This window comes from Pleurodeles waltl, chromosome 7 (assembly GCF_031143425.1).
Source record: "Pleurodeles waltl isolate 20211129_DDA chromosome 7, aPleWal1.hap1.20221129, whole genome shotgun sequence".
Taxonomy (NCBI): Eukaryota; Metazoa; Chordata; class Amphibia; order Caudata; family Salamandridae; genus Pleurodeles; species Pleurodeles waltl.
The window spans coordinates 1,030,787,112-1,030,813,334 of record NC_090446.1 but is presented as its reverse complement, the minus strand read 5'-3'; positions in this window follow the sequence as shown (position 1 = coordinate 1,030,813,334).

The window sequence follows — 26,223 nt, the reverse complement described above, 5'->3', positions numbered from 1 at the left end:
TCTTTCTAGTTGTGTGCCAGTGCAGCTAGTGCCAAGATACCTCTGGGTAAACGAGCACTCGTTAAACATATTTAAAATTAACATTCAATTTTCAGCATCTTGCAGACACTGCCCTTTTCTGTGAGCAAATTTTTTCTAAAGCACAGTGGTTTTGAAGTACTGTTGATCTTATTGCAACTAATTCTGTGTTACAACTCATAGAGCTACAGATGTGCTAGTTACCAGCTTAGCTACTACTATTGAAAACATTCTGACCGTTTCATCATTTAATACTATTGCTACTGCTGGTGTAGTAGCTCTGAATATTCTCCCACTAAACGTGTTCCCTCATTACCACTGCATGAATATCCATGTGCAGGTGTCATTGTTAGTGCATCCAGAATCTCTACATGTTACATTTTTGGAAAAAGCAAACCTAAGGTGCAAATTCCTTCCTAGTCAGTTGGCAATCTAAAATAGGTATTCTCTCCACAAATAAAGTACACTCCAGGTATAATAGGATCATCCTCTTGCAAAATTTGCTATGTCCCTCCCGACATTTCAAAAACATTGCTCACAATTACTATTTCCTATTGGTGTCTTTCTCCCATGAATTCTTCTTTTAAACACACATAATTTCTCTTTGTGTCTCTTTTCTTACTGTAATTTTGAAACAGGCATTTTTCTTCTAAACACATCTGCTTCTCTTTTCTGCACATTCTTTAAAACATCTTTCTTATGTACATTACGTGCAAACTGCTTGTTTCTGTCTTCTAACATTAAAATAAAAGCTTTCGCTAGTGGATTCATTAAGCAACTGACGTTATTTTCTTGAGCTTTAACAGCGTTCACAGAAAAGGTCTAAAGTAGTACCAAGCCATCACCATCTCCTAAGCTTGTGGATGTAAGTTCCTGCTTTTCATTGGAACATTTGTAAGAAACATGTCAAAGTTTGAAAAGTAGTTTTCAGACTGTCTCTGAATGTATATGTAAACTAACCAAAATTATGCATGATATACCATAGGAAAGAGGAATGTGGTGAAAGACTACTTTCTCATCAGCTGAAAAAAGTATGTGTGCACAAACATAGTAGTCCTTTACTTCAGTAACATTTGTATACTCTTTCACTAATCTAGAACAAACATTTGTAGAATAATTTTCCTTCATGCTATCTAAAAAAGAAGCCTTCAATTCATCTTCATGAATACCTGGTTTAGATTTTTTGTTAGTTAATATCTCTATGGATTTCTCCAACTCTAGTGTGAAATGAAATAATAATAATATGGCAACTGTAAACAAAACTAATAATGTCATCTTACATCAATTTTTTATTAAGGTACACAGGTTTTTCTACATTCACACCGTATAAAGTGAAAAAGTGTGCCACAGCAGCAATGCTTCTTTTTCAATTTTGCAAAACTTCTTAATTATTTAATTCTTGTTAGTTTCTTCCAGCTTTCATTTACGGTAATCTTTGTTCAGTCTTTGCCAACCCTACTTCGTGTTGTTCTAAAATGATATCCCTACTCTTTGGCTGCTGCTCCGGCCTAGGTACTCTTCATATCCTCTTTTCATTACTTTTTTAAAATTTCTATCTGAACAGTTCATTTAGAAACATTTGGTCAGAACTGAGAGCATGATTGAGAGTTTGGCGGATGTGTTAGTCTGTCACAAACGGGACAGATATCCCATCTGCCGTATTATGATTTCCATACGCTAATGGGATCGTAATATGGCAGACGGGATATCCATCACATTGGTGACGGAGTAACCCCCTCCACCAAACTCAGGGAATTCTTGTAGGAAAGTACCCTCTTTCTTGGCATGGTTACCCCCCTTTTTCTGCCTGTCAGTGTGCTTGACTGTGTTCACTGGGATCCTGCTAACCAGGACCCCAGTGATTATGCTCTCTCTCCCAAAACTCTGTATTTCACCCACAATTGGCACACTGGTGCCCCAAGATAAGTCCCTAGTAAATGGTACTTAGTTACCCATGGCATTGGGGTTCCAGGGGATCTTCATGGGCTGTAGCATATATTTTGCCACCCATAGGGAGCCCAAGCAAAGGCTTCTGCAGGACTGCCATTGCAGCCTGCATGAAAAGGTGCAAGCACCCTTTCGCTTAAATTTTTTTACTATACAAGGTTACTTATAAATCACCCCTATGGCAGGCCTACTAGCCCAGAGGGAAGGGTGCCAAGTGCCTGTGTGTGAGGGCACCTCTGCCCCCAAGAACACCAGGCCCGTTTTCCTGCAATTCGTGAGTGTGGGGACTCCATTTTACGTGTGTACTGGACATAGGTCACCACCTATGTCCATCTACATAATGGTAACTCCGAACATAGGCATGTTTGGTATCAAACATGTTGGAATCATTCTCCAAGGCTTTTGCAAGCATTGGTTGTACGATTCCATGCACTCTTGGGGCTCCTTAGAGGACCCCTAGTATTGCCATTGCAGCCTTCTGAGAGTTTCCAGGCTGCCCAAGATGCTGCCACCTTCCAGACAGGTTTCTGCCCTCCTGTTGCTTGAGAAGCTTGAGCCCCGGAAGGCAGAACAAAGGATTTCCTTTGGGAGAGGGGTGTTACACCCTCTCCCGTGTTACACCCTCTCCCTTTGGAAATAGGTGTTACAGGCTTAGGAGGGGTAGCCTCCCTAAGCCACTGGCAATGCTTTGAAGGGCACATTTGGCGCCATCCTCGCATCAACCAGTCTACACCAGTTCAGGGACCCCCAGACCCTGCTCTGTCATGGAACTGGACAAAGGAAAGGGGAGTGACCACTCCCCTGTCCGTCACCACCCCATGGGTGGTGCTCAGAGCTCCTCCAGAAGGTCCCTGGGTTTTGCCATCTTGGATTCAAGGTTGGCAAGGAACTCTGGAGCATCTGAGTAGCCAGTGCCAGCAGGTGACGTCAGAGTCCTCCCCTGATAGGTGCTCACCTGGTCAGGTGACCAATCCCCTTTTTAAAGCTATTTAGGGTCTTTCCTTTGGGTGGTTCCTCAGATTCGGATTGCAAGACTCCAGCAGGAATCCTCTGCATCTTCCACTTTGACTTCTGACCGAAGAAACTGCATCTGGACTCTTCAGGACCCTACAAGCTGCAACAAAGAAGCAAGACGCCTCCTGCAGCCTTGTATGTCCGGCTCCTTCCAGCAACTGCAACATTTCCCCAGTCGTGCATCCTCTGAAGACAGTCTGTCTTCAGCCTGCATCAGAAGAACAAAGGAATCTCCTGTGGGGTGATGGAGTTAGTCCCCCTGCTCCTGCAGGCACCAACTGCGATGACGACCAGCTGCGTGGATCCCCTCTCCTACTGAGCAGTGTGGATCCTGCATCACGGGTGATGGACTGAAGTGGTCCCGACGGTCCTCTCTTCCAACTGTCCAACTTGGGTGGAGGTAATCCCTTACCTGCCCACGTAGGACAGTACCCCTGTGCACCGTGTCTTTTGCAGCTGCCAAGGCTTATTGGCATCCTTCCTCCAAGTTCTTCGTGCATCTTGAAGCTCTAGCCCATCCTGGGTCGCACAGCTCCCTGAGTGGTTCTCCTGGAGGGGTGGGAGCCTTCTTCGTAGTGCTGCATGGGCCTCTTCTGCGACTCTCCTGTCCCCATCCTGTGGTACTCCTGTGGCACTGCCTGGTCTCCTGTGGGCTCCCTGAGTTGATGAGGGCCCCTTCTGAATCCCTCTCCTGGTAGAGTCCACCTGATCCTTCCTGGTCCCCAGCATTGCCATTTTTCACTAACCGCGAGCTTTGCATGTGCCAAGGCTTGTTGGTGAACACCGACAACAAAACCCCGACTGCAGTCCTCCATCTGGTGTGGAACATCAGCTGCATCCTCCAGGAATGTGACTTCGTATTCTTGGGTGCAGTGCTGACTCTTCTTCTTCACCAGTAGTTCAATTCTTGCACCTTCATCCTGGTGGGTAGGGGCTCTGCCCTTCCTGGACTCTTCTGTGCTTCTTGGTCCCCTTCTTCCACAGGTCTTCTTGGCCAGGAATCCACTGTTGGTGTCTTACAATCTCTGGTGGGTTTTTCATAATTCTTCTCGTTTCTGTGTGTGTTCTGGGAAAGTGACTGTGATTTACTCCTGCTTTCCTGGTCGCTGGGGTGGGCTGTGGTTCTTACCTTTGGGCTTTTCTAGTACTCCCAGCTCTCCTCCACACATTCCACTTGCCTAGGTGGGCGACCGACTTTCGCATTCCACTTTCTTAGTATATGGTTTGTGCTCCCCTAGGCCCATTTCTACATATTGTGATTGATTTTAGCTAATTGCACTGTTTTCTAACTGTTTTATGCCTGTTTCTGCATACTAGTGTATATAATTTGTGTATTACTTACCTCCGAAGGGAGCATAGTCTCTATGTTATTTTTAGTTTTGTGTCACCAAAATAAATTACCTTTATTTTTGTAACACTGAGTGTTTTCTTTCATATTTGTAAGTACTAAGTGTGACTACAGTGGTATTGCATGAGCTTTGCATGTCTCCCAGATAAGCCTTGGCTGCTCACCCACAGTTACCTCTAGAGAGCCTGGCTTCTAGACACTGACTACTCTACACTAATAAGGGATACCTGGACCTTGTATAAGGTGTAAGTGCCAAAGGTACCACCAAACACCAGGCCAGCCTTCTACAATTATTTACTCCAATCAAGTAAATCTGAAATTGGGACATTCAGTGCTTGGCTCACATAATATGTCCATTCAGGTGCTGAATATCTTCAACAAGGTCCTCTAGTTCTTTTGGATCTTCTGATTATTTGTTGGTCTCCATCTGTGTCACTTGCACCACTTGATTCTGTTTCTTCATTGATTATAAGTGGTATGGATGCAACCAGCACACTTGATTCCAACTTCTTTTGATTGAAAGTCTTTCACCATTTGGCATTGTGAGTATCTTTTGCTGTTCTTGACCCAGAACTTGCTCCTTCACCAGGATCTGTTTGCATTTCTTTAGGTTTGTCAACATTCACTTCAATGCAAGTCTCTGGTTCTCCACTTTCTGCAGCAAGAGACATGCAAGATTTGGATTTCTTCACCTGTCTGCAATCTTCACCCCTTTCTTCTTGCTGTCTCTGATCACAAGCTGCCTTCTCCCTTACTTGAGTCTGTATAACTTGCAATGGTACAGTCACCATTGTTCTTGGTTCAGGCTCATTGACCACTATTTCTACATAGGGATCTCTTGTTCATTGGGTATGAGAAGCATGTATCCAGTTTGGCACACTTGACAGCTGTATTCATGATCAGAATAACCTGGTAGGGACCTTTCCACCTTGGCTCCAGACAGGACTTTCTCACATGTTTCTTTGTTAGGACCCAGTCTCCAGGACTAAGGTTGTGGCACAGCTCTTGATGTAGACTAATAGTGACAGCTTCAACCGGCCAAGAGACAGAATGAACTGCATCAGCTAATCAAGTTAAACCTTGCAATAATCGAGTTCCATGTCATCTATTGTGTTCACATGTGCATTTGGAGGAGTAGCAGGTAATCTCATTGCTATCCCCCTAAGAATCTTGTATGGAGATAAACAAGTCTTTTTATTAGAGGTACTTTGCATACTTATCAATACCAATGGTAAAGCATCAGGCCATTTCAGTGAACTTGAATCACAAACTTTGGCCAATCTGGATTCAATGGTTGCGTTGATCAGTCAATTATTCTGGACGCTTCAGGTCGATAACCGCAATGTAGGTTTTGTTCAATTTGCAATGCTGCACACAACATCTTCATAATTTCACTGTTAAAGTGAGTTCCTCGATCTGACTCCAAGAAACAGGCATATCTTACCTTGGAACTAACTCTCTCAACAGTAGTTTGGTTACAGTGAGACTGTCATTTTTCCTAGTTGGGTAGGCTTCTATCCATCGAGAGAAAATGTACATTATAAACAGGACATATCTCAGCCGGTTACAGACAGGAGTTTCGATTAAATCCATCTCCATTCTGTTGAAAGGTCCTCCTCACCTTCCTGTGTGAATCGTTGTGACTGGTGTTCATTTGTGAACATTCATTCATTGACATGTTGCACATCTGCTGCATGCTTCTTCTGCCTGGGCCCTGAATCTGGGGTTAAACCAGTTGTGTTTAAAGGACCTCACCATGGCGTCCCTACCCAGATGTGTGCATCCATGGAAATGTTGTGACATTGAAGATAACATATTGTCTGGTAACACTGGTCTTCCATCTACTGAAACCCAAATGTCATTCTCATCTTTCCCACATTCTGCTTTGATCCAGCTTTGTTTTTCTGCTTCAGACACATTTTACTGCATGGCTTTTAAATCTTCGTAAGTGTCAGCTGTTGTGATTAGCATGGAATAGACAGTGTCCTCTTAAGATCCATCTGTGAGTGTCCCATTAAATATCCAGACCACAACTGCACAATTGTGTGCCACTTCTTCAGCATATCTCTTGCCTACAGTGACATAACGATTGTCGCTCCTGTGTGCGGCACACTTCACAGCAACAATTTCATTTTCCAGCTGTAAAGCTTCCAGTAGTCGTCTCGCTTGTTCACTGTTCCTGGTGAGTGAACCAGAGGAGATCATAAACTCTAGGTGTGACCATAACTGTTCAAAATCATGGACCACACCAATGCCATACTGACTATCTGTAAATATAGTCACTCTCATTCGGGCTGTTTAGCTGCAAGCTTTGGTAAGAGCAATTAGCTCTGCAACTTGTGCTGATGTAACCCCTGGAAGCCATGGAACTTTTATTATTTCTTGTATTGTGCAGACAGCATGACCTGCTCTCAGGAAATCATAATTTGTTCTTAAACATGAGTCATCTACGAAAAGGACATAATCAGGGCTCATTAAAGGTGCATCCTGTATGTCAGGTGACGGTTTGGTGCATAAATCCATGACATCAAGACAGTCATATTCAAATTCATAAAACACATCACTTTCAGGCCGAGGTAGGAAGGTACTGCGCTTAGACACCTCATCAGAGGTAGTAATCATTGTTTAAATACAATTACAATTACTTGGATTCGGAACTTGGTATCTTTTCAATGTTATGTTGCTAGAATCTAAAATTCTCTGTTCATACTTGGTAAGCCTAGCATTTGTCATGTATTGGGGTTTGGTTCTGGTTAGCAAAGTTTAAACCGAGACTACAACATTGAAAGGATGTCCCATGACGATGCTTTCACACCTTTCTGGTCTAGCATTTACAGCTTCAACTGATTTAAGACAGCCAGGCAGTGTCGTTGCTACAGGATCAAGTGTGACTGAAAGTAGGCCACACGCTTTTTAACATCACCATGCATCTGTGTAAGCACTGAGAGGACACAGCTCTCCCCCTCCTTGCAAAACAAATCATTTTGAATAATCAGGCATTCCAAGATCTGGGGCACAGCAGAGATTTTCTCTCAGCTCTAAGAAAGCTTTCATGCATTCGTTGTCACATGGAATCGGATCAGGTACATCTCTGTGAGTCAACTTCAGTGAAGTCTTTCCCACCAAGGAATAGTTGGGTATCCACTGTCAACAGGGTCCAATCATTCCCAAAAACATTCTGACTCCTTTGTGTGTTTTTGGAGGACTAATTCACAAAATAGCTTCCACTCTCTCTCTCTTGAAACTTTTCTAGGTCCTTTTTCAATGATGTGTCCCAAATATTGGACTTCTCTCTGCCAATATTGCAACATGCTTGGGGACACCTTATGTCAATTCTCGGCCAAATGATTTACCAAAGCAATGGTGTCTTATTTACAGGAGTCTTTATCCCTGATGCTACCAATAGGTCATCAATGTACTGGAGAAGAACTGAGTTGAAGGGTATAATCAATGTTTCCAGATGTTTCTTTAAAACCCGGTTAAACATTGATGGACTTTCAGTATTTACCTAGTGGGACTCAATACCATGCTTATACTTTCTCTCGAAACACAAAGGCGAAAAGGAACTGGCTATCCTCATGTAATGGAATCAAGGACAAAACTTGGCAAAGATCTACAACTGTAAACCATTCAGCTGTGCATGGAATCTGGTAAAAGTATGGTGGCTGAATTTGGTACCTCAGGATAAAATGGGATTACAATATCATTGACTTTTCTCAGGTCTTGGACTACTGTATACTTTCCATTTGGTCACCACAATCAAATAATTGGTGAGTTCCATGGACTCCCCATTGCTTCTCTTAAAATGCCTTTCTGTATCATGCTCTAAATTAATCAGTGTTATTCCTGCTGTTGTATCGGGAGTCATTTGATAGGATGGTATTCTTGGAAAAATGGCATTTGGTTGAAAATTTGTTCAGAATGGTTCTGCACCTTTTATTAGTACAATATCTTTTCCTGTGAAATCCCATACTTCAGAATCCACTGTCTCTTTTAAACCTGGTGGTAAATCTTCCACAGTCAACATCAGCTAAAGGTCTACTGTTTCTTGTTGAGACAATTTTAATCCAACATCCTCATCGTGGGTCTGAAATTCAACCCAATTTGGTGTACAATTTAGCTTACACAGTAGGGCGCTCATTATGACATTGGCGGTAAAGCCCGCTTACTGCCACAGTGACGGCTGCCAACATACTGCTGCGGTGGCGAATATCCGTTCCTCATATTATGACACACACACACCAATCCGACAGAATACAGCCACATACACAAATCCGCCAGCCCAAAGGTCAGTGCTAAAGTGGCGGAACCAACACCCATACCGTTACGCCAACAGAACAATGCCCACCACATTATGATACACAAATCACCACGGCGGACATTCAATGGCGGTAAACCATTGGCGGTACATACAGCCGCGCTCAGAATAGACACCAACATACAAAACAACACTACATTGGCCAATACTAAAAACACACACCTAACACTCTTACACACACGACTCCCACAGCACCATAAACACACACCCACATTACCCACAACCCTTTCCAAACAACAATTACTGCCAGTAGATTGACACAAATATCACATAGACAACTAGACATACACACCACATATACCTATCCATCCCTCACGCACCCCACAACATACACCCCACCACATTACTCAACACACTCTCACCAACACACACCACACAACATCCATGTCCCCACAAAGGCACCCCCGTTTCCCTGATGAGCAGTTAAGGATCATAGTGGAGGAAATAGTCAGGGTAGAGCCACAGCTGTTTGGATCACAGGTATAGCAAATCTCCATTGCCAGGAAGATGGAGCTATGGTGGAGAATCGTGGACAGGGTGAACGCCGTGGGACAGCATCCAAGAACAAGGGACGACATCAGGAAGAGGTGGAACGACCTACGGGAGAAGGTACATTCCGTCGCAGCAAAGCACCAGCTCGCCATACAGAACACTGGCGGTGGACCCCCACCTCTTCCCCCACAGCCCACAGCATGGGAGGAGCAAGTCTTTGCATTACTGCGTCCTGAGGGGCTCGCTAGAGTAGCCGGAGGACTGGACACTGGTAAGCCAACATTTACCACTTATCACCCCCATACCTGCATGCCAACTCACACCCTCACCCTCACTCCCATCACTTCACTCCATCCCACACACTGCACCAACGCAGATGACTAACCCCAATGCCAAGCCTTGCATGCCATACCAATGCATGGACAGCCCTCCCAGCCCTGCATGGACACCCATTACCAAAGCATGCACAGCATAGGGAAACTAACAATCCCACAATACATCACCATACACAAACAAAGGTGGCAGGGCAACAGCAACGATAGAGGGGAAGCCAGGGAATTGCAATATGTCACACACACGAAGCATAATACATCACTTACATCCCCACAGGTGCCCCAGCCAATGTCAATGGAGAAGAGGTGCCACAACTATTCAGTCCCCCAACAGAAGATGCCCCAGTGATGACAGTAAACAACCTGGCCCATCAGGGACCACTGGACAGTTGGTTACCCAAGCCCACTCACAGTCCACCACAGATCCTCCCCATCAGTTTCCAGCACCACAGCACCCACCCAGCGTACCCACGCCTCTCTCCCAGGACACGTCAATCAGTAGTGTGCCCACCTGTATAGGGACCCATCGCCCCCAAGACCATCAGGCACCTGGGGTCAGTGGCAGTGGGCACACCGTTCAGGGGACAGAGGCACAGGCCAAAAGGGACCCTGGGAGGACCGCTGTGCAACAGGGGGAGGACAGGCCCAGGGAACCAACACTCCAGGAGGCACACAAAGAGATCCTGGGAGCCTACCAACATTCCCAGGACATGATGGGCCAGATCCTTAACAATGTGCAGGAGAACAGGCGGCTGCCGGAGGAACAGTATCAGGGTATCAGGGAGGACTTGCAGGCCATAAACACCCCCTTGATCTCCATAGCAGGGGTGCTGGCAGACATGGCTGACATCATGAGGGAAGCAACAGCACACCAGCGGGCCCCTACCACTAGCCAGTCCATTGACTAGCCCTCCACTTCCGCTGCAGCTAGTGGGCAGGAGGCCCCGCCACAGGCCACCAACACCCCTCCCCCTGCAGAAGGTGAACCACCCCGCAAACGTTCCCTGCAACCAAGACAGAATCCAGAGACACTTGCCAAGACCACCGCCAGGGAATGAGACTCACCTGATTGTCTCCGTTGTGCCCCACACTGTCACCTTGTCCACTTTGAACTGCCTTTACTCCCCTTCCTATGGCTCCTTGGACACAGCACCTGTGCTGCAAACAGACTGGAACAATACCCTGGACTTTCCTCTAGCCTCACCCCATTCCATTGCACGTTTCTCTCAATTTCATAGCACTACAATAAACACCCTTGAACACAACTTGACTACTAGTATTTTATGTGCTGAAAATGTGCATTTATGGAAACAGTCACATCTATTGCAAATGATCCGAACACTGTGAGAGCGTAGAAATAATGGCCTGAAGCTGTCTGTACCCATCACATCAGTACACAGTTGTGATCTCACAAACATCTGTAAAATGACAAGCCATAGGCGACAGGAAGTTGAGATGCAATGGAAGTTAATGCCATCATGCTACAGCCACACCAAAAACATCAATAGAGGAATGGTCAGTTGCACTGTCTCACCTGTGTGTCATTGGAAGTATTGGCATATAACTGATGTTCTGTTGTCCTCATCCTCATCTTCTGCCTCCTCATCCTCACTGTCCTCAGGGTCCACTGCTGCCACAGGGTCATCTCCAGTCTCCTCCTCCTGAAGAAAAGATACATGCCCTCTCAGGGCTAGGTTGTGCAACATGCAGCATGCCACTACTATCTGGCAGACCTTCCCGGGTGAGTAGCACAGGGATCCACCGGTCAGATGGAGGCACCTGAACCTGGCCTTCAGGAGCCGGAAGGTCATCTTGATGATCCGTCTGGTTCGCCCATGTGCCTCATTATAACGTTCCTCAGCCCATGTCCTGGCATTCCTCACAGGGGTCAACAGCCAGGATAGGTTTGGGCAGCCAGAGTCACCTGCAAGTATGAAGGGACAACATTAAGCCTCACACAATGATTTGGGGATGACACCTGAAGGCATACACTAACATACAGTGGGTGGGGACCATGGCTCACCTATTAGCCACACCCTGTGACTCTGTAGTTGGGCCAATCCATTTGGGATGCTGCTATTCCTAAAAAGAAAGGAGTCATACACCAACCCCGTATACTTAGCATTGACTTGGGAGATGTACTAGTCCGCCAGGCATACCAAATGCACATTCATTGAGTGGAAACTCTTCCGATTCCGGAACACCTGTTCATTCTTGTGTGTGTGTGTGGGGGGGGGGGTAACGCAATATGTGTTCCATCAATGGCCCCAACAATATTGAGTATATGTCCCATTGCATAGAATCTGGCCTTCACAGTAGCCAGATCTTCCACCTGGGGGAAAGCTATGTAGCTGCACATGTGTTTCACCAGGGCAGACAAAACTCTTTCAGGTAACCTAGCTTGTTAGCATTCCATGTCTGTCAGAGCTTTATGGAGGTGTGCAGTTGGCAGTGTGTGGCCCTCATCTTGCCGTGCCATCTAACAAAATCACTGGCAGTGCAATGCATAGTGCTCAAGCCTGATCCCTGTGTGTGAGGGTGCTGTGTATGCCAACTGTGCTGTTGGTGTGTTTATTGACCCAGTGTTTTCTTTCTCTCTCTCCCCCCCTTTTTTCTTCTGTCATCCTGTCCATGTGTATATTAGCATCATCTGGTGGAGGAGCAAGGGCACCGGTGATAGAGGGAGCTGCATCCCACAGGATCCTGGAGGCAGAGTCCACTGATGCAGAGGGAACCAGTGGGACGGAGGGTGAGGGGAGCACCATGGTGGATACAGGAGGTAACAACAGACTCAGATACCTCCTCCGATGGAAGCTCCCTGGTGGTGGTGGACACCTCTGTGACCACCCCAGCTGGAGGTACAGCCGCCACCCCCGTACCAGCACCGCCCTGCCAGTAGGCCCTCAGCAAGTTGCCCGTGCCCACTCACCCAAGAGGGTGGGCATCTCCTTTGCCCCAAGGACCTCAAGCCCTGGCCCAGGGAGCCCTGCTGAGATCCATCTCTCTAGGGCAGTCAACCATTGTGAATGCCATCCAGGGGCTAGCATCCCAGATGCAGCAATGCAATGCATTCCTGGAGGGCATCCACTGTGGATTGGCGGCCCAACCGAGATCGATTCAGGCTCTGGCCTCCTCTCTGATGGCAGCCAGTGTCCCTGTTCCTACTGTCCCCCCTCCAGCTACCACTTCCCAGTCTCCTCAACCCCAACTCATTCCATGCACACATACAGACGAACATGCACACAAGACCACACACAAGAGTGGCACAGTCAAACACAGGCACCACACTTCATCCCACAAGCACTCACGCAAACACCAGACAGTTGCAGACACAACCACATCCGCTGCCTCCACTGTCTCCCCCTCCCCCACCTCCCCAAACTCCCTCACCTCCCTCACAGTCACGTTCACTCACACCTGCATGCACCTCATCAACATCCACCACCAGCAACACCACACCAAGCAGCACACACACCTCACCTACAACTTGGATTTTCGTTCCTCAGATGGCTAGGTCTGGCACTTTCTCTGTTCTCACAGTGGAACAGGTAGCTACTGTGTCAATAAGAAATGGCACTTGGTGGCCATTAACTTAACCTTCTTAACCTTCTTAAATGGTCCATTCTAGTCTACCTCTAAGACTGCGCTAAGCATGCAATCTGCTTCCTGTCTGAGGCACTAACATTGTGACGTGCCTGAATCCAAACCCTCATCATCAAACATAGGAAATTGCTGAATCACATTTTGATTTTGATTCTGCATTACATTCTGATTTAGTCAGGGCAATTGATTTTGATTCAATCTTGTGTTAGCTACATTTCTGGTGATCCACAGATGTTTGTGGAACTGGTATAATTTGAACTTGATTCTGCATTGGTATTTGCACTTGCTGTGTGGGTATATTTGCATCTGTTTTCCTCCCTGTAATTGAATATTGTTTATTCTATATGGACCAGTGGCCCACCGTGTTGTAAAAATGACCTGGAGTCATTTTCTTTAACACTGCCACATACACACCTCTACTCGGATCAGTAACAGCTCCTCGACCTCTGCCTTGTGAAAAAAACATGTATCCTTGAACACCTTGCATTCCTGTTTGAAAACTGACTCCTTTATTAATGCCTTGAACACCAGCGCTTTGAACTGCACCACCATTTCCTACAAACAACTGATTCTGAAAACCGCTCTGTGCTAGCTTCATCTGAGCTAACATAAACGTCTCTTTAAGTTTCCGCTGCTTCTTCTCCTGCTCATCATTACAATACCTTGCGTATTTCAGGACCTCATATAGAGACTTTGTCAACAAATCACATTCTGCTGTATAAACTGGCTAATCTCGGTCTCAAGCCGAGCACATACTGCAAAAATAAAGAATCCCATATCTGTTGGTTCAAGATGCGTGTGACCTGTGTGCAGCTGAAATGCTTTCAACAACCTCTCATAATATTTATGCTCTGACGCCTTCACTACCTTCTTTATACGATTCAGTCTCACATAATCCAAACCCATATGTGGAAGCCTGTCCTCCAAGTAATCACCTCATTATACAAAGTCATCACAAGACGCGAGGGTGCATTTGTATGAGGACCTCTTGTTGGTTCTGCGTCTGCCCACTGAACAGCAATCTTATATTCTGCCCATATGTCATTTGGAACAACTTCAAAAAATTTATTCAAATCAGTCCACAACACCTTTGAAATCTTAACAAACCTTTCAACTGGTGTGTTCCATTGCATAGATTTCTCCCTCAGTTTTGGAAAATTGTTTGTAAATGATGCAAGGTCTCCTCTACTCCCAGGCACATACCCTCCACTTAGAATTTCCTTAAAGGGTAAGCTGTAGCTCCCTCATCATCTGGGGGATCTTGTGGTGTTATTCGTTTTGTTTCCATTGCTGCTGATTCTTTACTTTTATCATGTTTTCTTGCCCATTTGTTTTCTAATTATCCAATTCACTTCCTCTGCAGACACATTTTACTAATTCAGTAATATGCCATTTCATTCCGGAAAAAGCATATTTTCAATTGACTCATCATCATTCATTTTACCCTGGAGCTTTTCTGCAATGGGATGCTTTTTGAAATATCGACATCATATTTATTAGCTAATTCTGTTAACTTGTCATGCACTGTTGCTGTCCTCCTTGTAATTTCTTCACACAAGTAAATCAATTCTTTTTTTTGGATAATTATATATACACTCAAGATTCAAACATCTTCTAATTATTTATTCTAATTACAATTTTAATCTTGGGACATTTAATGGTCTTTCTTTTTCTGAACCTGGACTAGTATTTTGTACTTGAACTGGGACTCGGTCTTTTTGCATCCTCAATCTTTATACAACTTCAGGCAGCCACTTCAATCCAAAGAGGGGAAATCCCAACTTCTAACAGATTAATTTCACCTGGTGCTGCTTGCATTGTGAAGACAATTTGTCTTTCTTCTCTAATGTTTGAATAGTTTGTGGAGGTGTCCAGATTACAATCTGAGAATTTTGTGATGTCAGAATGTATTCATTCACTGGAATACCTCAGGAGCTCCTTCGGTCACTGTATTTGGGCCACAATAAATTTCAGCAGGTACAGTCTGTGTCGTGATCATCCTACTATTTTGTGCTGATGTTGTTATCACAGGAACAGTAACCCCTGCAGGCCTTACAGTTTGAGCAGCTCTTATTTGAATTTGTACATCACTGGAATCACTTGATGAACAACAGGCTATGTTGAAATAGGCTGTACCATAATCGGCTGAGTTATAACTGGCTGTGCTATTGTCATCTGGGTCAACACTGGTTGTATAACAATAGGTTGTGCTGCTTGCAAGCTTGCAATTGTCCAGTAATTTTATATGTTTTCGGACCAACAGGATCTGTAGCTACTGTCACATTATTATTACTTATTGTATCAGCACTTGCTTCATACCTCAAATATGGTGGTGGTGGATGACCAGCTAACATCTCTTCCTAAATCTGTTCCTTGGAATCTGTTTCAGGATCTGTATTTGGTTAAAATTTTATTTCCAAATCTCCCATAATCTTTTTCCTTTTAGATTTTTCATTTTTCTGCGACTGTTCACTTTTCTCTTTTGTAATAGCTAGTTTCTTCCATTATGTGTTTTCTTCATCTCTGTTTATGTTCATCCCAAACTGCATTTGCACAATTTGGCATGGCTCATTTAGGTCAGGTTTATTATTTGTCTCTAGCTCTTTCTCTTGCTATATCTTTCCAAGCGCTTAAAGCTGCAAATTGTGTGGGTTTGGGAGGTGGCTTAATTTCACAAAGGATTTTTCATAACCTACCTATAATTCTCAAATTAAATCGTCCTCATTTAGGAAAGCTCAATGGACCATCTTTTTTAACAATCTTATACCACTGACAAAGCTATGCATATATATGTAACCCTTCCTCAGTCAACACATGTTATGCAGGTGCACCCTCAGGAGGTGCCTCTTCACCTTCCCGAGCAGGAATAGTCACATCACCTCTAATGAAATTTCTAATAGCTTTGAAAAATGTCATGATTTTCAAATTTTAATTAACAAATAGCAAATAATCAAATACAAAGGGGGGTCATTACAACATCGGCGGAAAAAGCCGCTTACCGCCGTGCAGAAGACCACCAATACACCGCCGCGGCTGCGGAATTCCGCCACAGCTATTATGACACACATCACGGAATCCGCCGAAATTGAGACACCCACACAAGTCCGCCACACCAAAGGTCAGTGATAAACTGGCGAAAACAAATCTTCCACGTCACGCCAACAGAAACACGCCCATGCTATTACGACCCACGAATCCACGCGGCGGTCTTTCAACCGCGGTATTCCATTGGCGGTACACACCGCCGTGCTCAAAATACACACACATCTCCAAAACACCGCCACATTGGACAATTCAAAATACACACACCTGATACACATACAAACACCACACACCCAACACAATATAAAACACACACCCACATCACCCACAAACCCCTACGACCACAATTACTGAGAGAAGGCCAGAGAGAGACACCACCATCAACAATACTAGCATCCACAGGCACACAACACCATCACCCACACAACATTCACGCACAAAACACTTCACACCACTACACATCACCACACTCATCACCACATACACCACCCCACACATTACCTACACCAACCAATGGCACGCCAAAGACACCCCAGGTTTTCGGAAGAGGAGCTCAGGATCATTGTGGAGGAAATCGTACGGGTAGAGCCACAGCTATTTGGATCACAGGTGCAGCACACCTCTATAGCTAGGAAGATGGAGCTATGGCGAAGAATAGACGACAGGGTCAACGCAGTGGGACAGCACCCAAGAAATCGGGAGGACATCAGGAAGAGGTGGAACGACCTACGGGGGAAGGTGCGTTCCGTGGACACCACCTGGCGGTTCAGAGGACTGGCGGCGGACCCCCACCTCCTCCCCCACAACTAACAACATGGGAGGAGCAGGTCTTGACCATTATGCATCCTGAGGGCCTCGGAGGAGTCGGTGGAGGAATGGACACTGGTAAGTCAAATCTTAACTATCATATTCCCCACCCTACCTGCATGCTATCACACACCCCCACCCTCACCCCCTCCCCTATCACTCCAACTCCTCACTAATGTACTAATAACACAAACCACACATCCCAACTCCAAGCCCTGCATGACACAACAAAGCATGGACACCCATCACTAAAGCATGCCCACTGCACATACCCATAACAACCCCTAACCCTCATCACACAAGCCCCCAAACAGGAATGCTAGCACAGGGGTACACGCTCACCCACCCATTGCACACCATGACACACACACATGCAATAATCATGCTTTTATACCCCTGCAGGACCACTACCTAACGTCACTAGACAGGAGGGTCCAGACATCTCTACCCCACCCACAGAAGAGGCCCACAGTGATGATAGCAGCTCTGGCCAACTGGATCAAGATGACCAGCCCGGACCATCGTGGGCCTCGGGACAGTCGGTTCCCCTCGCACAGGCACAGCCCAACACTGACCTTCCACCCTCTGGAAACACCAGTACAGCACCCACCCAGCGGGCCCATACCTCCGTCCCCAGGGCACGTCAATCAGCTGTGTGTCCACCACTACAGGGAACCCAGGATAACCCACCACCCCAACAACAACAGGGACCTGGGGGCAGTGGCAGTGGACACACGGTCCAGGGGACAGAGGCACAGGAACACAGGGGAACTGGGAGGGCTGCCGTGCGACAGGGGGCGGACAGGCCAAGGGAACCCACTCTCCACGAGGCCCTCTCCTCCATCATGGGAGCATACCACGACTCCCAGGAGACGATGGCTACGGTCCTGGCCGAGTTTCAGGAGACCCATCGCAAGCAGGAGGAACAGTATTTGGGGTTCAGGGAGGAACTCAGAACCATCAGCTCTGCCCTGGGCACCATCGTAGGGGTGCTGAAGGACATACAGAACACCATGAGGGACACCGTGGCACTACAAGGGGCCCCTGACACTAGCATGGACGATGAACTGCCCACCACCTCCGCCGGCGCTAGTGGACAGGACGCCCCACCACAGGACCACCACACCAGCACCCCACCCCCTGCAGACGGAGAACCACCCCGCAAGCGGTCCCTGAGATCCAGGAACAGGACAGAGCATGATGGCAAGACCCCCGCCAAAAAATTAGACCACCCTGATTGTCATCCCACTGTCCCACTTTGTAACCCTGTCCATATTGGAACTGCCCCAGCTCCACTTCCTATGCCCATATGGGCAGTGCACCTGTGAGACTAATAGACTGGACTCTGCCATGGACATTCCTCCACCATCACCCATCACCATTTTACCACCCCCTCCAATAATTGGCACTTCAATAAACACCCTTGAAGCACAAAACAATCTGGAGTCAGTCTGTGATTTTGAAAAAGTGTATTAGCTATGACAATGACAAAATCCGTTCTCAATAGTAATGTCAACATATCTATGTCACACATCACAAGTCCATGAAGGATGCAAGCAGATGACACACGTTGGTAACCACACCTGTGAAACCGTAATGGAAATGTACAACTCAGTTACCAAATACTGCTTGCAATTGACAGACAGGATAGAGGTAGAAGTGTGAAAGTAAGTGCATTAGTAAAGAAAGTGTTCTCACCTGTGTGTCACTGGAAATATTGCTGTATGACTGAGTCCCTGTTGTCAATGTCTTCTTCCTCTGCTTCCTCTTTATCACTGTCCACAGGCTCCACAGCTGCCACAACACCGTCATCTGGACCATCCTCCTGCAGAAAAGGCACCTGGCGTCGCAAAGCAAGATTGTGAAGCATAGAGCAGGCGATGATGATCTGGCACACCTTCCTTGGTGAGTAGAATAGGGAACCACCTGTCATATGGAGGCACCTGGACCTGGCCTTCAGAAGGCCGAAGGTGCGTTCGATCACACTCCTAGTCCGCCCATGGGCCTCATTGTAGCGTTCCTCTGCCCTGGTCCTGGGATTCCTCACTGGGGTCAGTAGCCATGACAGGTTGGGGTAACCAGAGTCCCCTAATAGCCACACTCGATGCCTCTGGAATTGACCCATCACATAAGGGATGCTGCTATTCCGCAGGATGTAGGCGTCATGCACTGAGCCAGGGAACATAGCATTTACCTGCGAGATGTACTGGTCTGCCAAACATACCATCTGTACATTCATCGAATGATAACTCTTCCGGTTCCTGTACACCTGTTCACTCCTGTGGGGGGGACCAGAGCTACATGGGTCCCATCAATGGCACCTATGATGTTAGGGATATGTCCCAGGGCATAGAAGTCACCTTTAACTGTAGCCAAATCCTACACCTGAGGGAAAACGATGTAGCTCCGCATGTGTTTCAGCAGGGCAGACAACACTCTGGACAACACGTTGGAAAACATGGGCTGGGACATCCCTGATGCCATGGCCACTGTTGTTTGAAATGACCCTCTTGCTAGGAAATGGAGCACTGATAGCACCTGCACTTGAGGGGGGATTCCTGTGGGATGGCGGATTGCTGACATCAGGTCAGGCTCCAACTGGGCACACAGTTCCTGGATTGTGGCACGGTCAAACCTGTAGGTGATGATTAAATGTCGCTCCTCCATTGTCAGCAGGTCCACCAGCGGTCGGTACACCGGAGGATTCCGCCATCTCCTCACATGTCCCAGCTGACGGTGCCTAGGAAGGACAACAGCGACCACAGAGTCAAGCAATTCAGAGGTATGTACCCACATCTACACAGAACACGAAACAAACTCCAAAAAGTTGTCTGTATGTGTGTTGAGTCCAGGCCTAGGTATGTGTGACGCAGTTGAAAATGAAGCCATGTGGGCCCCTCAAATGGCGGCTGCCTGACCTCTAAAGTGGGACAATGGGATGTGAGGTAACTGCGCTGGCGTTGTACACCGTCGCCGTAGGCGGTCGTAGACCGCTGCGCAATGCTGCATTGGTTAACATTGGACCCTATGGGTCCCAGGAGCCAATGACGCAGTGCGCTGGCGGTGATGATACGCACCGCTGCGGACGTCACCACCGCGGACATGACCGCCATTTTCTATCTGTTCAATCACTCAATACCTGATCTTCGACAGGAGAGGACCTACACTGCAAGTGCTGCTGTGACCTCGATCTGGAAGAGACAATGGTTCGTGCGTCTGGGGAAGGGGCCCCTGCCTTCACTGCACAGGAGTTGGAGAAGCTCGTGGACGGGGTCCTCCCCCAGTACACGCTACTCTACGGTCCTCCAGACCAACAGGTGAGTACATAGGGTGCAAGTTGTATGGGCTATGCCTGTGTGGAGAGGGCTGGATGTGAGAAGGAAGGGGGCTGAGTTCTGAGAGCATGAAGGAGTGTGAATGCATGTGCCACATGGCAAGGGCAGGGATGTGGGCCACTCACTTCGATGGTGCAGTTGTTAATGACTTCTCTTCTTCCCCTGTACATGTCATGTAGGTCAGCGCCCACCAGAAGAAGGATATTTGGCGTGCCATCGCCAAGGACGTCCGGACCCTGGGGGTCCACCAGAGATGGAGCACCCACTGCCGTAAAAGATGGGAGGACATTCGCCGCTGGAGCAAGAAGACGGCGGAGGCTCAGCTGGGGATGGCCTCCCAACGTGGGAGGGGTGCCCATCGCACCATGACCCCCCTGATGTTCCGGATCCTGGCGGTGGCCTACCCGGAGTTGGATGGGCGCATGAGGGCATCACAGCAGACACAAGGGGGTGAGTACACTCTCATTCAGCAGACTTTGCGCACTGTGAAGGTGTCTGGGTGGAGGAGGAGGGCTGTGGGATTCCCTAGGCCAGGGCGAGTTCCGTAGGCTAGGCCCCTTCGTAATGCAGGCCATGTGCCACTCCACCCCACCTCTGTAGAGTGCCAAGTACAGGTATACATGCCCCTGTGTCATCTATGTGTGCAGATGTCCACCATAGCCATGTAGGCCATATCCCAGGAACTGCATCTGTAGAGCCCAAGAGCGCGGCGTAGTGCAGGGGGCTGCTGTGTCTGTATTGTCCGCCAATGGTAGCGGTAAGCCATGTACTCAACCTGTCTTTCTTCTGTTTCCCAACCCCTTTTTGTGCTCTCCCCGTTCTTTTGTGCATCAGCATCATCAGGCAGAGGTACAGTGGCACCGGAGCACCAGGGGGCTGCATCCCACATGGCCAAGGAGGGCCACACCACGGACTCCGAATACACCAGTGGGACGGAGGGCGAGGGGAGCTTCACGGCGGTCACTGGATCAGCGATGGTAGCTCCCTTGTGGTGGCGGCACCATCTGTGCCCCCCACTTCTACAGGTACAGCCACCACCCCCCCTACCAGCACCGCCCTCCCAGCAGCCCCTCAGCCTTCGCCCCGTGCCCGCTCACCCAAGAGGGTGGGCATCACCTTCACCCCAGGCACCTCAGCCCCTGCCCCTGTCACCCCTGCTGCCCTCAGTGAGGAGGCCATTACCTCCTCAGGTTACTCACTGTTGGGCAGTCTACCATTGTGAATGCCATACAGGGTGTAGAAAGGGAGTTGCAACACACTAATGCATTCCTGGAGGGCATTCATTCTGGTCAGGCTTCCCATCATCGAACCCTGCAATCTCTGGCCTCAGCACTGATGGCAGCCATTGTCCCTGTGTCTAGCCTCCCCCCTCCAACTTCCTCCACCCAGACCCAATCCCCTGTACCTCAGCCTATCCCAAGCATACCTACAGACCAGCCTGCACACACCTCAACACACAAGGGCAGCTCAAGCAAACATAGGCACCACACATCCCACAGGCACTCACACAAGCATCACCCACATACAGACACAGCAACATCCACTGCCTCCACTGTGTCCCCCTCGTTGTCGTTTCCCTCCTCCCTCCCAGTGTCATCTACACTCTCACCTGCATGCACTACCACTACAGCCACTAGGACTCGCACCAGAACACCCAGCACCACACCACGCTCACCTGCACTCACCACCCCCACTACCATTTACACGTCCCCTGTGTCCTCTCCCAGTGTGTCTGTGACGCCCCCACCCAAAGTACACAAACGCGGGCACACACCCACCCAACATCCATCCACCTCACGACAGCCTCCAGAACATGCACCTGCACCCAAATCCTCAAATGTTACACCTCCTACAACCACCTCCTCTTCCTCCACTCCCAGACCCCCTCCAGCTACCCGTCCCAGTGTTCGTCAGAAACATTTCCTGAGCAACGTTGACCTCTTTCCCACCACCCTCCCCCCCTCCGATTCATAGGTCCCGTAGTAGCACCTCAGCCAAAAAATGTCCGGTACCAGTGGTGCCTGTTAGAGGTATGTGGAGTGCACCGGGCACCAGGGCAGCCAGTGTGACACGGAGCCAAAGCACAGCCAGTCCCCCCCCCTGTGAAGCACCAGAAGTTGGACAGTGCCTGACGGGAGAGGGTGAAGACTCCTGCAGGCAAAGCCGCTCACAAGGGTCCCGGGGGGAGTGTCGAGTCAGCTGTGACTCCTCCCAAGGTGGGGAAGGGGCAGAAGAAAGCACCAAAGTCTGGGAGGAGCAGCACGGCGGAGAAGGCCGCCATCATCCCCGCTGCCCAGGACGCCACCGCCAGCCCCATCGTCACTAGTCAGGAGACCACCGCCAGAGTCAGTGCCCAGGAGGGCAGCACAAACGTCACTGGTCAGGAGACCACCGCCAGAGTCAGTGCCCAGGAGGGCAGCACAATAGTCACTGGTCAGGAGACCACCGCCAGAGTCAGTGCCCAGGAGGGCCACGGCAGCCACAGCCCCGCTGAGCAATGAGGGACCGCCATGACACACACCGCTGCTGTCAACACCAGGACAGTGCGCGCTCTACGGGCATCTAGAATGCAAAAACCCAACACTCGCAAGATAATGTAATTTATGCATTGTGATGATATGTTATTGTTTAACCTTTTGCATTGCAGAATTCCATCCAAAAGATTCATTTTTAAGGTGCTTATAAATACTGTACATTTGCAATGTATTGCTGCAGACATTCAGAGTGTGTTAGGGTGTGGTCCCTTTCCAGGGCCTTCTAGAGACTTTCCCTGCAACATGCCTGGGCGTGGTTCTAGGCTGGGCCAAGACTCTATAAAAGAGAGTCAGCCCAACTTCCAGTGCTCACTATTCAGAGGTCTCGGTGCAGAGCAGCAGCTTCTTCCTGAGCTCCTGTCCTGGCGGCCTATTTGGATTTTCCAGTCTTCTGCACTCATCTCTCATTGGTGATCACTGTTTCCAGGCGGTAAGACGGTGTTTGGACATTTCCCAACACCGTAATTGAGAATTTTCATATTCTTGATTTTAATTCTTAAATTAATAACAGATTACTTGTGTGCTGCCATTTTTTGACATTTGTATGGTGGTTTGCAAATAGGGAGGACGCGCAATTTATTCCATAAAGATTTGACTTCGTTATTACATTGTTGTTCATTGCGCGCTGATATTTCTTGACATTTACATGATGTTTTACGAGTTGGCAAGACGTGCAACTCGTTTCATGAGCATTTAACTTTGTTGTTCATTGCGCACGCGCTACCTTTTCTTGACATTTACATGGTGGCATTCGAATCGGCGAAACGCGCGATTCACTTCTCGTGTGTAACTCATGCTGTTCATTGTGCGCTACCATTTTCTGGCATTTACATGGTGGCATTCGAATCGGCAACACGCGCGATTCTTTCCTTGAGTGTTTTTTTCATGTTATTCTTTGTGCGCTACCATTTCTTGGCATTTGCATGGTGGCATTTGAATCGACAAGACGCGCGATTCTTTCCCTGAATGCTTTTCATGTTGTTCATTGTGCGCTACCATTTCTTGGCATTTGTATGGTGGCATTTGAATCGGCAAGACGCGCAATTCTTTCCTCGTGTATAAATAATGTAAATTACTGTGCGCTACTATTCTAAGACATTTTTTTGGTAGCATTTCAAGTTGACACGTTGCGTGATTTATTCCTTGAATCTACGTTGTGTGATTTCATGGTGCACAATCCTTTATGGTGTTTAATACTCATATAAAAATCTGCAATGTGCGCAATTCACTTCCCAATGTTTTTTCTGAGATGAACACAACAATACCAGAGTTCTAGATGTAATGCTGTGTGTTCCTGATATATATTCTTAAAAGGAGATTCATATGGTTGTTTAGAAATTGCTCAGAGTGTTTCCTGATTCTCATGCTAAAGAAAGTACTCGAATCTGAAAGTCCTATTTAACTTTTCCTGTTTCCTCCTCAGGCATTCGCTCATCTAAAACCTAGTCAGTTTTAGGACTATTCTAGGGTTGTTCATGTTTTTCGGAAAAGACGAAGCTTAGAGTTGTAGCATGGTACTGATTTCATGAGATGTCATTTTGATGTTGTGTTTTAACCTTTTGCTTCCTACAGGTCTCCTTCCCAGCTGTTCCCGTCCTAATCCCCTTTTCCCCACTTGGACTCTCTTAGACTCTGTGATAAATCTAATCAAAGTATTGGAGCTGTCTTGTGGTGGAAGTGTTGGGAACGTGCACAGACCCCGAGGATCTGGTGACTCTGACAGCTGCCCAGGTCTGAGTCAGCAAAGTCAAGCACCGCTGAACAGGGCAAAGACCACCATGGCAAGCACCGCTGAACAGGTCAGAGACAGCAAAGTCAAGCACCGCTGAACAGGGCAAAGACCGCCATGGCAAGCACCGCTGAACAGGGCAAGCACCGCCAACACAAGCATCGCTAGCCCATGTGCGGCAGGGGCAGTGACGGAACTGGAACCGTCATGGGGAGAGTGATGCACTCTGGGCACCAGTCCCCCTCCAGAACCAGTGGAGAACTGCATCCACTACCTGAGTCCTTAACAGGATGAAGCACTCTGGGCACCACTCCCCCTCCATAACCAGTGGAGAGCAGCATCCACTACCTGAGTCCTTAACAGGATGAAGCACTCTGGGCACCAGTCCCCCTCCAGAACCAGTGGAGACCTGCATCCACTCCGTCTGTCCTGCACAGGATGAAGCACTCTGGGCACCAGTCCCCTTCCAGAAGCAGTGGAGACTGTTATCCACTTGAGAGACAGTGGCTTTGCACTCCCCAGGATGGTACAGTGGGCAACCCACCCACTGTAGTGACTTGAGAGACTGTGGCTTTGCACTCCCCAGGATGTAACAGTGGGCTACCCACCCACTGTAGAGACTTGAGAGACTGTGGCTTTGCACTCCCCAGGATGGAACAGTGGGCAACCCACCCGCTGTAGAGACTTGAGAGACTGTGGCTTTGCACTCCCCAAGATTGAACAATGGGCAACCCACCCACTGTAGAGACTTGAGAGACTGGGGCTTTGCACTCCCCAGGATTGAACAGTGGGCAACCCACCCACTGTAGAGACTTGAGAGACTGTGGCTTTGCACTCCCCAGGATTGAACAGTGGGCAACCCACCCACTGTATAGACTTGAGAGACTGTGGCTTTGCACTCCCCAGGATTGAACAGTGGGCATGTGGCCCTCTCGTGGATTTGGCGTCGTGCACTCAACCGGCTGAGGTGCCCCCCCTTTCCCTCCCCCTGAGGTGCCTGTTTTCTTACTCTCTGATGCCCCTGCAGTGTTCTCTCTGTCATGGTCGGGGATCTTGTGTGGGCCTCGCCCATACCGTGTGGGCCCAGTGTTCCACTGACTTAATTGGAGCACTACCTGGACTACTATGCTTGGTGTATATTTTGTTTATGGTGTATATATATATTTTTGCCTACTTAATTTTAATATATTACAATGGTTCCACTAATTTCCTTTTATCTTTGCATTCTTCCAGGGGGGTTGGGGGTGTGACTATCATGTATTAACATGTATTAGTGTGTGTGTTGTAGTGGGTGAGGGTGGAGGTGGGGGTGTTGCGTGTTTGTGTCCCTGTTTTTTCCCTCCCCCCTCCCCTGTGTCGTAGGTGCAGTACTCACTGTGGTCTTCGCCCTCGGCGCTCGTGCTCCTGGTAGAGGAGCAGGAAGACTATCGCAGGGAGAATTTGGAGTTCCGGCTCCATGGTGTCCTAGTTCCTCGTGGGGTGTGTAGAGGTGAGCGTTTTCCCTTCGGAATCCTGTTTCCGCCGTGTTTTTATCTGCGGTGAATCCACCCTGGAAAAGGTGGCGGATTGGCCTGTTGTGATACTGTGGACGGTACTTTGTCTTCCGCCTGTCTGTTGGCGGTGACCGCCGCGCTGTTTGTTTGTACCGCCGTGGCGGTCGGAGTGTTAAAGTGGCTGTCTTTGTTGGCAGTTTCCGCCACGGGC